The following is a 15,706-nucleotide window of genomic DNA, read 5'->3' as shown; positions in this document are numbered from 1 at the left end:
AGGTTAGCAGAGAAGCTGATGGCTGGAAGAGAGAAATCTGAGGAGGGAAGCAGAAAATATGAAATTATCTCTGTGTGTCTATGTATGTGCAATGTTGTACCACATTGCCAAGCCTTTTGTCCTTTAGCCAAGAATCTGAGCTGAAAACCCCTTTTGTAAGGTCCTTCCAAAATGCACCACAGCTCTCCAATTCCAAGTATTCATGTTAGTTCAACATGGAAACGTTGGGATATCAGTTTTGAAATGTTTTAATGATTACTGTCCTCAGATAGATAAAGGACAGGCAGAAGATAGAGGGAAGGAGGGAGGGAGAGAGGGAGGGAAAAAGAGGCTCTGCTCATTTGACATTTCTCCAGATAAGAAGACAGTGATGGCCATGCACAACTTGCACCACTCTCTTTGCTATTTCTGATGGTTTTCTATCAAAAGACTTAGATCTAAGAATCACGGACAAAGAGAAAACCATGTCTTTACAGATTGATCCCACCAAAGTGGCAGAGGCACAAGCGTTAGCTCAGTCTAAATTTAATCTGCCAATCTCCCTAGAGTCAGTGGAGAGAGGCACCTTCACAGGGCAATTCAGAGTAGGAATCTGACTGCAAGGGCAGCATTAACCTTTATGACTGTTCTGCTTTTGCCAAGAGTCAATGGGATCAATTCATAGCTGAGTGGAGAAGACTTATACTGGCTAAGAAGCAGTCCCAGTATCAATAAAACTACCACAGTGTGCTCTCTGTATCACAGAACTGCCATATGTCTCCACTTATGGGGATTGGGTATGGGGCTGTGGAGGGAATTGCTTTTCTGGGCAGGTTAATGTAACAAAAAAGTGAACTGCTCTGCAGCCATTAATCTCCCTAAAGCCCATAGTTTCAGTCCTCCTGTGCTGCACTCTGTGCTGTGCTTCATTATGGAGTCTTTAAACACCTCAGCTAAAGAGAGAGAAAGTAATTTAAAAAGAAAACACAGCTTTGGCTCCTTTAGTTGAATTTTTGGAGAAGTAAGATTCCTCTTGGGTTAAACTTCTTAGACTTTTCTGATTTTTTTTATATTGTATTATAAAGGCCAAGTGCTATTGAGTAGACCCAGAAAGAATGCCTAACATTAGAATATTTAATAAATCAAGATAAACTAAGGTATGCAAAATTGTGAGTTTTAAGTATTAGAGCATTTTTGTTATTTTTATTTTTCCTATTTCCAATTTAGTAATAAAATTGGATGGTCATGCTCTTATTTTTAATAATAATGTAACTTACAGTACTTTAGGAACTGCAGCTTTAAGAAGAAAACATAAATGAATGCTTATGGTATAAAACCTGCTTTTATTTAATACCGTGGAGGTTTGGTGGACGGTTGTTTGGGAGTTTTTTATCATCCAGAGGTATCCAATAACAATTTTCTTTATTTTAATTATGTCTGGAATATACTGCTCATTGTAAACAAAACACATAGTTATATAACGTTCATATTTTAGCTCAGGGATTTGAAGCAGTCTACTGGGCTAGGACACATGCTCTATATTTCCATTTCTTTTCTCATTGAAGTTTTTCAGGACTTCTGAGATACCTTTGAATACTCTCAACTTTCTGTTGTGACTTTTCCTTATCAAAATAGTGTTATAAATACATTTGTTGAGTTCTTGGTGGAATAAAGAGTTACTGTTTCTGATAGTTGCTTTACTGCTGTAAATCAATACACTGCTACTTACATCAGCCAGGCTACTATTTACCCCAGCTTGAACGTCTTCTCCTTCAGTTCCAATATTAACTCAGTTAAAAATAGTAGTTTTATATTTAAACCTCTGCTTCCTGAAGTGACAGTAGGTGGGCCAACTTGTAACATGATCAACATTTACAGCATTATCTCTGCTGGAATTTATGCCAGCTCCTAACAAACAAAACATAATGGCTTTCTGGAATCCCACTGCTTTAATTTTTACAAAAAAGCAATATTAATTAAAGAATGAAAAATATGAGCGCTGATATAGCATGCATACATGTGCATAAGTAGCATACTACATAAAATTTTTGGTATCTTGTTATACAACTCATTCCCCAAAAGTACTTGTGGAAAGGGGTGATGCGCTGGGCTTGTGTATGGGGAGTAGTAGTAGTGAGATGGGGTATCACGGAGTCCTGTTGTCAATGCAGAACTTGTGATCTACTGCAAAGTTTAATTTTACAATAAAATTAGAGGCATTTGAGATGCTCCAAGCTGTTTTAGATGCCCAAGCTTATTTAAGAGACTGGCAGAGAAGATGCAGGATTTGCAAGAAACCCGTGTCTTTGTGGACAGCAGCTGAAGGACGGTGAGAAGAACTAGGGCATCTCTAGTTGCACTGGACAGTTTTATATGGACAGCTGAACTGAGTTGCATCTTACATCTGCACTCAGAACTTTTCAAGCTATTTTTTGATAACACTGAGGGGCATGCTAATTGTGACCTATCAGAAACTGTTGGCCCTTAGCAAGATGATGTACTGGCTCATTCTCTCTGCTGTGCCACCCATTATATTAGTGAGTGTTGTCACTAAACAGAGTGACATTACCTAGTGTGTCTCATGGTAAATATAGATTCAAGTACCTCTAAAATTGAGAGTTTTCTTCAAGTCCCCATTAAATATAGAGCTGCTAAAAAAAGTGCCCAGCACATTACTGAGTGAAAGTGTCTGAGTAAAATGCAGTAAGGGACTGAGATGGTAGTTTTGATGATATATGTTCAAACAGTTGGACTCATCCAGGTGTCAAACATAGGAGTGTCTCTCCTAAATTTCTTCCAAAAAAGCAATATAATCTGCAAAAACTTACAGTATTTTAGTGATATTTAAAATAAATGAAATATGCTTTATTACCAGCATTAAGCATAAACTGTAGACAGAAAAGGAAGAAAAAATGCAGTTAGAAAGTTTGTCCCACAAAAAACATTCTGCCTCTTTCTCCATGCTTAAACCTGTGTCCATGCTAACTTAGGTCCAGTCTTATTCCATTCAGCTTGAAGCACCTCACATTTGATATACTCCTTATCCAGCCTTTGAGACCTCATCTGATATGTGAAGCCACCAATGGATAGTGGCATGGTGTGCATATCCTGGGCAGGAACAAGCCTGGAACATGTTATAACTATTCCTGGGGAAATCAAAGCATGGGAAGGCAGCATGGACATGGCAGGCCTGTAGATGTGCAGGTAGATACCCATTTATCCATATCATTACAGACATTAAAGAAAGGTACCAGTTACTGTCTGATGTGATAGCCTGGCTTCTGATGGAGGTACTCTGGCAGATAGAGGGAATCTGGGTCTTAGAATCTGGACAGCTGCCATGCAAACAACCTTTACAAATCCATGCCAGTCTTGTCTGACACTCAACACCTGGCTCCTTTTCTGTAGTGAGGATGGCTGGACCACTGCAGTGGCGCACTGATTTTTGTGGATGGTGATCACAAAAAGGGAATTGAGAAGAGACTACCCGAGTTATTCTGACACATGACTTCAGTGCTTTCTATTCTTAGACAGATGAGGATCTGAAATATGTAAGTACACTATCATTGTTTTTTAGATTTATTTGTAAAGATGAGTCAAAGAAGTAAAATTCTTAATCTATCATGGGTGTGGTATTTAGATATTTAAAGATTTCTTTTGATGTGTGTTTGTATTGGAGTTGATAAATCAAGACTGTCCTCATGATATTTTAAGCCCTGTTATTTGTCTCCATTCTATTTTTTTTTTCAAGAAATGAAAAGAGCAAAAACCATGAAATTATATTTGCAGTGTCATTTAAATTTATTGTCTAATAAATTGTGATCACTTGGAAAATCCATTTTTTTCCTCTCTTGTTAACAAGAGGTTTAACCAAAGTGTTTGAATCAAGATGAAAAATGATCCCAGTTTCCTGAGCTTGAATAAATGATATTGTCAATGTTAACATGCTGGTCTGGAAGTTCATTTGAAGTATCAGAATTAACCTAAATATAATTTCATGGCAGCTCATATACTACTTAGCATAATTTTTCTTTATCACAGAGCCTCCATTCCCTGTGTTTTACCAGCATTTCCAGCTCACCCTGTACCAACCAACACTCAGCTATTTACTCCTGCACACTCCCAGTTCAAGTAAAGATGACACTTTTGTTTTTTCCCCACAAAATAAATTCTATATTGATGTACAACTTTATCTTGACTCCCAACACTGTTGTTGAATGAGAGCAACCAAAATATCATCTATATTATATTATGAACTATATCTGGTTCATCTAATGATGTTGCATAAGGTGCCTTTTAGATCTTGATTATCTTCCATAAAAAATGTTTGTGTGCAACAGTTAATAAGTAGAACTTGTCAGCCACAGAGTGCTGTCCTTCACTTGTACAAATCAGTGTCCATCCCAAAGTATTTCAGAGAGAACAAAATAAATTTGAAATGTTCCTACATAGGCCAAGACTTCAACGAGCCATAAAGATTTAGAAACACAATTGAGTTTATTTCTACAACTTGAAGCCAGGAATACTGTACTTTAAAGTACAGAAACCAGTCAATAAGATCCATAATGGATTTGTAAGGACGAGGCTGAGTCCTATCACATTTCTGGTTTTGAAATTCTTCACAGGAGAGTATTTTTACTCAGATAGGGTTCAAAGTATAGCTTTATGTCTCAAGAATGTACTGATTCTCCTTTGGTTTTAAGCAATAAGCATAAGCTTATATATGTTTTCTTCCCCCAGTCCAGGTTATAAAATATATTTCAGATTGTTGTGTTTATATAGTAATGAGACTACCCTGAATTCTTGCAGCTTTGGGCAGGTTTTTAAACATGCACATTGTACCAGCGACAGGCAGACTGTTCTTGATAGGTCTGAATTAAAATAGATGTATTTCAAAGAATATTTTGATTTCTGACTGTAGCTAATTGGTTTGGTAGAAATTGGTGTAACAACAGCACCATTATGTCAAAACCCTTGTTCATGTGGAGGTTCCTAGAGGTATTGCAATAAAAGGAACTATAGCCTAGGCATCTTCATTGCACTAGAGGGAGAAAACAAGGCTTTTCAGAACAAATAAAAAAGGGTGAGGCAATAGTAGAGCTCTGTCATTTTGTTTCAAAAAAGAAGATAAATAAAAAGCTTCTGAGTGGAAAAATGAAAGTGTTGGACATTTTTGCAGCTGTGCAGATATGTAAAGGATGCTGATGCTGCCATGAAGTATCTGCATAACTCCAGATAGGAGCTTTTGTATCATAATTTGTTCAGCAACTATTAAAATATCTCATCCCTTAAAGAAAGGCCCTCCTCATAAGAATCAGGACTTTCTTAAAGGAAGAATAAAAATTTGATTGCCAGAAATTGTACATTTTAAGAGATATATCAACCTAACCTAGACTTTTTGACAGCTATGGAAACCAGCCAGAATTGTATTAAAAAGTGGTATTGTGCTTGGGGTAACCATGCCCAGTCAGATGTATTGCATATACCCTGCTGTGCACATGGATATTTATGGATATGCCTATACAACGTCAAATCAAGGGGAAAAAAACAACTTACGGGAAGGTGAGCTAATATCTGGTTGTCCATGGCTAAAAGATACAGCATGAATGCATTGTCCTGGCAAATGAAAGTGAAGGACATAAATGAAAGGTTATTCCCATAGTAACTCAGTAGTTCAAGGACATTTATCAGTACTACATATCTGCTGGAAAAGAGTGGATGGGGGATTCATTCATCTTAGTTCCCTGTGGTTGCTGTCTGCTTGGAAATCGCATCCATTGCCACCTGTATAGGGAACCCTGACAGCTGGGGACAATTTGCGTTATTTGAACCATGCATCTCTCCACATGTCACCAGGAAGGAGATTTACATTTGAAATTGGAATTGGTTTATAACCTTGCAGAAATGCACGGGCATAATACATGGATCTTATCAGTATGTCTGTCCAGTTTTGAGTTCCTGTAGAAATGCTGTCACATAAGGATCTCCTGAGGTACTCAAATATCAGTGTGATTAGCCTGGCAGACAGACCTCTGTATTAGGGAAGCAAGGTCAATGCCCCTGGGACAGCAGGAGACATAAAGATTCAATAATAATACCTTATTATTCTATCAAATGATATTTGCAGAACACTTCAAAATCATTATGTGAAGGACAAAGGATGCTGTATATACAGAGGAGTCAAGGCTGATATTTCCACAGTGAATGTAATTAACAGAATTCCATGCAAGTTTGGCCTTTGGAAGAAAAATAATCTTTGGTTGCACACTGTGCCTGTGGGGCTTCCATAATAAACACACAGGGAACCATTGTAAGGCATCTGCAGAATCAAGGCTATTGCTTTGCCAGTGCCATGTCCTCAAAGACCCTGAGGTTCAAAGACTTGTTACTACAAGTTAGGGGGATCATGGAGACAAGAAACATGCAGTACTTCATCATTTTTGGTTTTGTTGCTTCTCAAAGCACCTCTTGACCTAGCTGAATTTCGGTGAGAAGCTAGATTATGTCTAGGTAGGAATATCTTCCTTGAGCCCATTTATGGGAAGTGTTGTGATTTGTCTTGTTAAGGGGTGATCAAATTATTTAGCATGGTTTTATTGGTTTCTGCTAAGAAATTGACTTTTTTTCTGATACTTCTAACAGTCCTTCAAGTTACCCAGATTGCAGATTAACACACTACAAAATAAAGCACTTGTTGTTCCATGTCAGGGTTCATCTCTGTTGTTATGCAAAAGGGACACAGGAGATGATCTGAAGTAGTCACCTGACCATGCCCTTATTTCACACATTGTACTCCACATGGTTTCTTCTCTCTCTGATCACATTGCAGTTTTGGGTCCTGCTCAGCAGTCAAAAGTTAAAGGCAGTGGTGTGGCCTAGTGTGGAGAACACAGGGCTGAGCTGTGGTAATTTTACATCTACTCTGGATTTGCAAGGGTTTGATAGATTATGTCGGTCTATGTCACACATTTATACAATGAAACTGATAAGATTGGCTGACATTAGAATATAAATATCCTTTAGCAGATGCATAGTTTTATTATACATTTTTTTCCCTTAATGAAGTATTCTTTCCAGAAAATGGGCCCACAGTATGGGAATAGGTGATATACTCAGACCCTTGAAGCCTCCGCTGTGCAAATTAATTTCTAGTACCCTGGAATATAGAAGTACAATACCTCTTTCCTTAGACATGGATCATTTCTATAATGAATGGTTGGCATTGCTGCATGATAATTCATCAGGATTTGGGAAAGGCACAGAATGCCAGCAAACTGGCAGATAAATTTGATTTTTAGAGCTGGGACAAAAGAAAACATATTTGCTGATGTGCACAGTAATTTTTACCTCAGAAATAAACCTGTTGGGAGAACTACGGTATGTGAAGTAAGGCACAGAGCTCTCCTAGACACCAAAACCAGCTTTATAAACTGAATATTTTTAAAGTAATTTAAAGACTGACAATGTGCTAGCTTCAGGTTTGAAGTCACTATCAATGACTTCAGTCTCTGAGAAAAAAAAATTGTGTAATAGGTGCAAAGTGGTTAAAAAAGGAAAATTGGCCAACAAATTTTTTGAAGATTTTCCACATAAAGGTAATCAGATATTTGAATAGGTTGACCAGGAAAGTTGGGTAATGTCTACATATGGTGACTTTCAAATAGTGGGACAAGTTCTTGAACCACCTAATATAGCTGGACCTGCTTTGAAGATGTAGGTTTGACTACAGATCTCCAGAAATGCTGGTCAAACTTGAATTATTTTGTGATTCTAGGAAGGAAAGCCATCAAAGAGGAAAGTTCTGATTAAAACCTTGAAAGATAATTTTTTCATTATCCAAAGGCATCTCTGTAGCTTTGAATGTCTTAGTGGCGCAGGTAGTTTTTCTGTTTATTTGCTTTCAAGAGTGAAGGACAAGACTACCTTCTCTGACAGCCCTTTAAAACAGTGTGAGAAGAGGTCAGATAGATTTTCTGATGCTCATATTTAGCTTCAGTTAAGCATTAGCTGATGTTCCCTTTCTCCAAGTGATCATTTTTGTAGTGGGGATTTAGCACTAGTCTTTTCTGCACTAGATATACCCATGTAAAGTAGTGGGATGAGATTCTTAGCTGGGTACTTTGCCATCCTTACAGATTCTCTTCATGTGTCATGTCATTGCACTTGCTGTACATGAGCAATGAAGGGAGCTGTTATCAGTCACTTCAGAATATTCCTGTTAAGGAGAAGGTTAATCCTTCTAGATCCTCAACTCAAGCTGTTCATAACAGCAATATGATGGACACAGTAGACAAATCCAAACTGCCTGAAGAGTCAAGATATGGGTGAAATGGCTTCTCCCATTTTTAAATTTTTCTCCCAAAACCACTGTGATTTGCTTCAACATCAAGCAAGACAGCCAGCTAACAGATAGGTCATACAGACAACACTTACATACTCTGGAATTCTCCTACCATCTGCTTCCAGCTTTCTCATCTCCACTCAGTTCCATCCTTTTATCCTTTCTTCATTTGCCTACCCATGGTGTGAGTGGGGGAAGCACATTTTTGCACTTGTCTCCTTGTTTCTGCACTAAAAGAAGGCAGGACTTCTGTAGGGAGGAAATCACCAGTGTGTGTATCAGGACTGAGATTTGCGAAGAAGGCTCCGTAATATCCATTATATCTATGCTGTTCTCACAGGTAACTCTGCATTGAGCCAGAATAGCAATTTCAGGCTCTTCAGCTCTCACAGCAGTAAAATTCCTAAACTGGATATTCTTCTCAGGTTTTCCTAAAGTTGGATCTAGGTAGTCAAAATGTTCTTCTCTTGGCCACTGCTCTGTTGCACACTGTATTGCCTTCCCTGACTCGGTACTGTGCCATTTTTGGTGGCTCCAGCTGCTACGTCTGTGTGAGATACCCCTTGAAAGGTGTTTTCCTGTCTCTCCAATTCACACCCTGCTGCATGAGTCCTAATTCACCATATTTTAGTACAACATACACAAATACGGGGTGAAGGGTTTGTGATTGTCTGAGCCATGATCTTCTACTACGTCAACTTCCACTGCAATTGGGTCGCCTTCAGCTGATAGGAGAGATTTGAAGTTTCATGCTATCAGAATAGTTAAGGAGGTTTTCACAGGGAGATTTACTGTGAAGCTTGCAAAGTAGATCTTTAAAGCAGTTTTCTGAGTATTTTTTTCAACACCTGTGTGGCTAAATAGCACAGTCCTCGGTGTATCAGCAGGTGTATAGCAATTATGTATTTTAAGTTGGATCTTAAAAATGCACCCAGCCCTGTAAAAATACCTTTATCCTTTACATATAATAAGGATGCAAGACCTTTTCACCTACTTCTTATTTTCCTATTGCAGATAGTGCAGGTGGGAAGGAGGCCTTCTGCCACAAGAAGGTGAACTCTAAATTTGGTACGTGATCTGCAGGCCAGAAGCAGTTAATTCCTCTGAACCTCTTCTTTTCAGTAGAGATAGCTTTTGAAAACAGAATTTAATGAAGTCCAATGTCCTTTTCATAAAATATTAGAGGGAAATCTTGTATGATAGCACTTGTCAGTCAATCCTGTACTATTGTTGTTTCTTCCCCCTGCCCGCCTTCCCTTTTTTTTTTAATTGACATCTGTCTGGAAGGACACAAACAAATCACAAGCTGGTATCATAACTAGAATATTGTGGAAGTCTTTTCTTTCAATCCTTCAGTTTTTCTGCTGATAAAGACAGATAAATTGCAAAGTCTATATTAATAGGTGCAAGGGGCAAGACAGTGAGAAAAACTTCAAAAGGCGTATGCAAAAACGATTCTGGAGTATATTGAGAGGACACTTTTTGGAACCATATTTACCCTATTACTAATAAGTTTTAAAAATAGATGCCAAGTACTGCAAACTCTAAAATCATCATAAAATTAATTTTCCTTTTCTCTACAATAAGTCAGACTCAAAATAAGGATATACTTCACATTTGAACATTCGATGTCCCCTTTCCATTAAATAGTGATGATATTTCTAGCAGTTCCCTGTGCTTTAGCTGAAATTTTTAGTGTTTTAGTGATATGCCTAGTACTTTTCAAAAATCAAGTTCAGGACATGTATAAAAGTCTGTAGTAATATTTCCTACTGAAATAGTAGGAAATACTGATACTTTGCCATTTATTTCCATTTCACTATGGAGTGAAACATTAAGTAATTTTACATTTGCTAGTATTCCTGTAATCAGTTGTACTGCTCTTATCTAGGACCTCTTCTATTTCATTCCCCATCTCTGGATGTGTTCAAGCCCATGTTGTGGAGGACTTATAAAAACCTGGTATAGTGGAATGTATCCCTGCCCATGGCAGGCGTGCTGGAACTAGATGGTCTTTAAGGTCCCTCACCAATCTATGTCATTCTATGATTCTTTATCATCTTCTGTGATAGTTTATCATACTCAGTCAACCTCACACTGCTTCAAACCTGGCTTTAGCTGCTCTTTCAAACCATTAGGACACAACCTAAACTGGAATTCATAGAGGTCCATCCTAAGTACCTCATGCAGGTTGTGTAACAATAGGCAAAAGTATGTGTAGGTAAAAAAAAGGTATGTGTAGGTCAAAGGACTGCTGAGCATCTTTAGCAAAAGACTTATTAAGCACAGCAAAACAATTTTCTTTCTAACCTGTGCAATAGTATCTTTGATGACGGCATTTTCTATGGTAAGAGGATTAATTTTAAATTCAAACATTATAGCCCACCAGATTAATAAACAACATTTGTGAAATAATAATAACTCCCTCAATGTGTTTTTTCACTCAGGAGATTGGACACTGATATTGAACAGGTGTCTTTTTTCAGGATCTGGTGGTGATATATGGCACACTCTTTGCTGGGCTATTGATATACAGGGAGCCAGACTGACAGATGGGTTCAGCACACATAAAGCCTGGATGATCCTACTGCAGTGTAGAGTTGTATAACAGAGCATGGACAGATATTTTGCTGGGAGGTTCTTAAGTTCTGGGATTTGTGTTCTCTCTTCTTTTCTCTTTGGTAATGAGTGGAGACGTGAATAAATCTGAAGCCTTCAGGAGATCTTTAAAAACATAAATAAAGATCACAGAAAGAAATTTCATCAGATTTAAGTATCAGCAAGGTTAGTTAACTGGACATCATCAGCTCTGTTTTGCTGAAGACGCTCAAGAAGGCAGAAATTTTTAAGAGAAGGAATCTGGCCTGAATCAAATGTTGCCAGAAAATATTTAAAAATACTATTTGGTTTTAGAGTGAAAACTAGAACACCTTTTTTTGTCTCCACTAGTCACTCATGTTCAACTTTTCAATACCAACATGGAATTAGGTGTATGTTCACTGTGTAGTCACAGTGACCCTGCCAATTTATGCTAATTTTCAGACTCTTATCTGAAAAAATAAATAGATTTTAAAAAAGAGAAATAATAAAAAATAAATAAATAAAATCTGCAAATAAAAAAATAAAATAAATGGACCATTCTTTCATGGTTTGACTGGGAAAAGTCTAGATGAGACCATGGTTAGCACATTTGGACTGAGGGTTCTCTGCCCTTCATAGGTGTGATGCTTCCATCGTACAACCGTAAGTGAAGACATGCATCGCTTCCCAGTGGGAATAATTGGTTACCAGCATAAGTATGCCTTATGCCACTGCTGCTGTTCTTCCCCTGTTGTAAAGGAAATAAGATGCAAAGAAACCTGATGCTCATAAACTCATAAATGAGTTTAATTGAAAACTGAGTTCTACAATACTATGGCCATACAGGTAACTAACTGCCCTCAAAAATTACCAAGGCATGTAGGTAAAGAATTATGGTCTTGGCTTTTTAAAGCCTGGACTAGTGATTCTACACAGTTCAGGGAAGAAGGCAATGATGGTATGACACAGTCCTGTAATCTCATCAGGGAGCTTTAGGTCCATATCCATTTTATAATAATTTAAAACCACAGCTGTATAATTATTTTGCAAAAAAAAAAAAAAGAAAGTTCTTTGAGGATTCAGGATGAGTATTTGGGCTACATTGGAGCACCATGGTCTCTAGAGAGAGAGGCTTAATATACTTTTAGCAAGGCAACATATATTTTGTCATGGAAATACATACAGCTACATGCCTGTTCTGCTGGTGTTACGGAGAGTAAGGTATAACTGTGCAAAGGACAAAGTGGCTTTTGTATTTGACTGGTTGCAAACCATGACCAGTCTGAATCTGAGTAAGTATTTAATTGTATGAAACCACTGCCTGGCCAGGCCTATCAGCAGGTTTGGTTGTATTTCATCAAGCTTCATGCCTTAGTGCTGCTGATAGGCAGGGAACAAAGTGAAAGGCACCAGATCCACAGCACTGCTGGCCATCAAAAATTATGAAGGCAGATCTGAGAGAGAATAATTTGTAAAATAAAAGATGAAAAAATACATCTGACCAGAAGGGACAGCACAGAAAAGAGGGGTAAGAGTGAATGGAAACAACAGTGGGAAACAGCAAGTAGAGCAAGACCAGAGCAGAAATGAAGAGATGGTGAGGAGATGGAAGGAACTGTGGGAGCATGGTTAGGGGGCTGAGGGAAGAGAGGAGCCAAATTTCTACTTATGTTCTGAAGCTGCTTTTCAATAAATGAGAATATGAATTACATCAAGATGAAGAAACCTACTTTCACCCTCTGTTTAACACGCTCCCATTGTCTTAAACCTGTGTTAAGCCTGGCAGTTCATGTCCTTGACCTTTTATCCTATTAGTCACTGACTAATCACAACTCCTTGGAACCAACACCTTGCTCCTTCAGTTGCCCACAGATGTTCCTTTAGGAAGGTGTGGAAGAATTACAGACACTGGTGATAGAAACTGATCCCTGAGGAAGTACCAGTAGTACTGTGGGAAAGTTGTTGAGGCTGATGGCTGTGTTGAAGAGACACGTGCATCAGCCTGGGCACTATTGGTTTATAGTAATGACTCTTTGTTCCAAAGAAAGAGAAATGTTGTTGGTCTTCTCTAACTTTCTATTTTACATGTGTGCAAAAATGAGCACCAGACCAGCACAAGAAGGGACAAATCAGTTGCTACTCCATCATGGAGTAATACCAAGCAGACTCTATACTTGTTATTCTAGTCACACCTTCAATTCACAGTGACAGATAATTCTCAGAGGGGAACTGGCCTAGACAGTCATGAAAAATAGGGTGATTAGGACCATGTTTGACTTCAAAGGCTGTTTGATGGGACAGACTAAAACATTGGTCCTGCACAGGACAGCCCCAAGAATTACACAATGTGACTGATAACATTGTCAAAATGCTTCTTGAACTCTGGAAAGCTTGGTTATGCGTCCACTTCCCTGGGTAACTCAATATCTAAGTATTAATTTTACAGGCTGGTCTTACTTTTATTTAAGTGGAAAAGCTTATTTGCAACAGTTTTGCCTTAATAGTTTAGTAGATTATTTACGAATATCATGTCATGTCTGGACTCTCTGAGGTTCCTTAAAAATTTGATTTAATTTTTCCTTTGTTGTTGAGAAACGTCTGTCCTGGAACCTGGATGTTAAAGAAATTTGAATCACTGTATTTACTGAATTAGGGCACAAGGCATATAGCTGCAGGAGTGCTCCACGTTTCCTTCATCTGCAAAATGCTTGAATACAAAACAAGCACTGGTAATTTTGCTGGATGTATTGCACAGAAGGAATTTAGCTTTAAAAAGACAAGTAAGATAAACTTACAGCTCTGGGAAGGATGCCAGTCTTTTTAGTATTAATAATTAATTCCATTGTTTTTAATTCACTTATAATTACATAAGTTGATTTTTCTTTATTGCTAATTAACAAATATTTAATTGCTTTAGCAATTCAGTAATGTTCTTGATGACAAAATATTTAAAAGAAGATGCAGTGCAGAGAATGTCTTTAAGGGATTTTGAAGGTTTTTTTTCAAATTGTAGTTACTTAATGCCAACCAGTGTTTACAATCTGCAAAAATCCCCTGTTAGTAGAGAGGCTGTGTCTTGAAAAATAACTAAAGGTTAATTATGGAATCTATCTCAACTATAGTAAGCCATACATTAAATTAAAAGCCTGTGTAAAATCCTCACAACTCCAAGTGACCTGGACAATTAGATCAGCAACCTAATTTAATGGTTTCATAATTTCAAAGATTTTTGAGGTCACAGAAACCACTAGCTCTTCCACCTTGACCTACCATTTCATGGAGGTGATGGAATTTCATTCATTCCCAGCTGGAGCCTAGCAACTTCTATGGACAACTCTTAGCTTCTAAAGATGCACTGAGCAGGTTAAGAGACTGAGATCCCATCACACAGCTGTGCTTTAGTGGTCACGTGTATTCACTATTAATGTTTAAGTCACCCTTTTTTCTAGTGTGAATGTGTTTAGCTTTGCCTTTAAATCTTGATTTGTGCCTTTCAATACTAAATAGAGTGTACTTCGGTGTCTGTCTTCCCCTCTTGGATTTATTTGTGCACCCAAAGTTTTTATCTTCATGTCTTTTTCAGTACTTTTACTTTTCCTGGCATTTCATTTACTTGGGACAGGGGAAGTTAATTGATCAATTTCTCTATTGATTTCAGGCTGCTTCTGTTTCCTAGCAAATGCCTGGCAAATTCTGAGGACTTAATTTTTTTCAACATTTTTCTTAATTCTAACTTGGGAAAATAATTTCAGTTTCTCCCACCACTGCTCTTTTCTTTACTAAAAGCTGCTGTTTAATTTTGAATTCATGGACAATATAAATTAAAATAAGACCCTTTGTTGTCACACAGTCCCAAACAAAAGCCTGTCAGATAAAAAAAAAATAGATATATTTATGCGTCACCTGCTCTGCTCCTATAACTGCTTATAACAAGCAGATGGGAAGAAGCTTACTTTAGCCAACTTTGACCTTTCAGTCCAAGTGTTTCCCATTATTGTGTAGCTACTGATCCTATGTGAAAAGAATTCTTTTCTGGTATTTCTGTGTTAGAACCATAAGAGCCATGATTTAATAGACGTGCTTATAGCACATTATACGTTACAGGCGTCTTTTCAAAGATTTCAAAGCCACATCTTGACAGTTTCATTTTTTAAAAAGGTGCCTTTAATAACCATTTCTTGCTGACTTAAGAAATGAGGGAAGAAAGTGTAACTTCAAAGTGTTGGCAAAATAATATGAATTATACAAATGTAGTTGTAAAGTTGTTTCCAGTTACAGTAGTAGTAACTTGAGACTGATAGCTGGTTTCCTCTTTTGCAAGTGTTTCCAATTAAAAACCTATCTTTTGGAGTTGTTTCAAGCTGTGTTGCTATTCTAGAACAAACCAATTTCATTCAGCTATATTTTCTAAAATTATTGGAAGCAAAACAATAAACAATACAAAAAATACTAATGAGTGTAGTAAGTAGTTTAGATACTTCCAGTTCTTTCAGCTAAAGTACTAAAAGACATAATTAACACAAGTGGAATAAAAGAGATCCGTAAAACTTAAAATCTGAACATCAGGACTCGTGTTGCTCAACACAGGGTAGATAAACCTACCGACAACTTTTACATATATGTACTGTTATAGGCAGAGATGCTTTTGTCTGCTCTGCAGTATGGCAAAGTAAAAGAAGGTAATGAAAGATATTAATATTTAAGTAGTTAATCATACATTATTAATAGCATTTAAAGTGGCAGTAATTAGGACCCTTGCATACCTTTTCCCATCAGTCCTCTATGTTGCTGATCAGGCTAATCATG

The 15,706-nt window shown here is 37.5% G+C and overlaps 1 protein-coding gene across 3 annotated transcripts in view; it reads left to right on the top strand.

Moving 5' to 3' along the window:
• Nucleotides 1–15,706, top strand: part of TENM4 (teneurin transmembrane protein 4) — a 593,501-nt gene that overhangs the window by 89,401 nt on the left and 488,394 nt on the right. For 2 of the 3 annotated variants that reach the window (XM_050973325.1, XM_050973318.1), the window contains exon 2: nt 3,388–3,530. The exons of the other annotated variant lie outside the window; for it this stretch is intronic. The gene's annotated coding sequence lies outside the window, so the exon portion shown is untranslated. The remainder of the gene's footprint in view (nt 1–3,387; nt 3,531–15,706) is intronic. 3 annotated transcript variants of the gene reach the window in all.

This window comes from Serinus canaria, chromosome 1 (genome assembly GCF_022539315.1).
Source record: "Serinus canaria isolate serCan28SL12 chromosome 1, serCan2020, whole genome shotgun sequence".
In the NCBI taxonomy this organism is placed as follows: domain Eukaryota; kingdom Metazoa; phylum Chordata; class Aves; order Passeriformes; family Fringillidae; genus Serinus; species Serinus canaria.
This window is presented reverse-complemented; position numbering and strand designations above follow the sequence as displayed.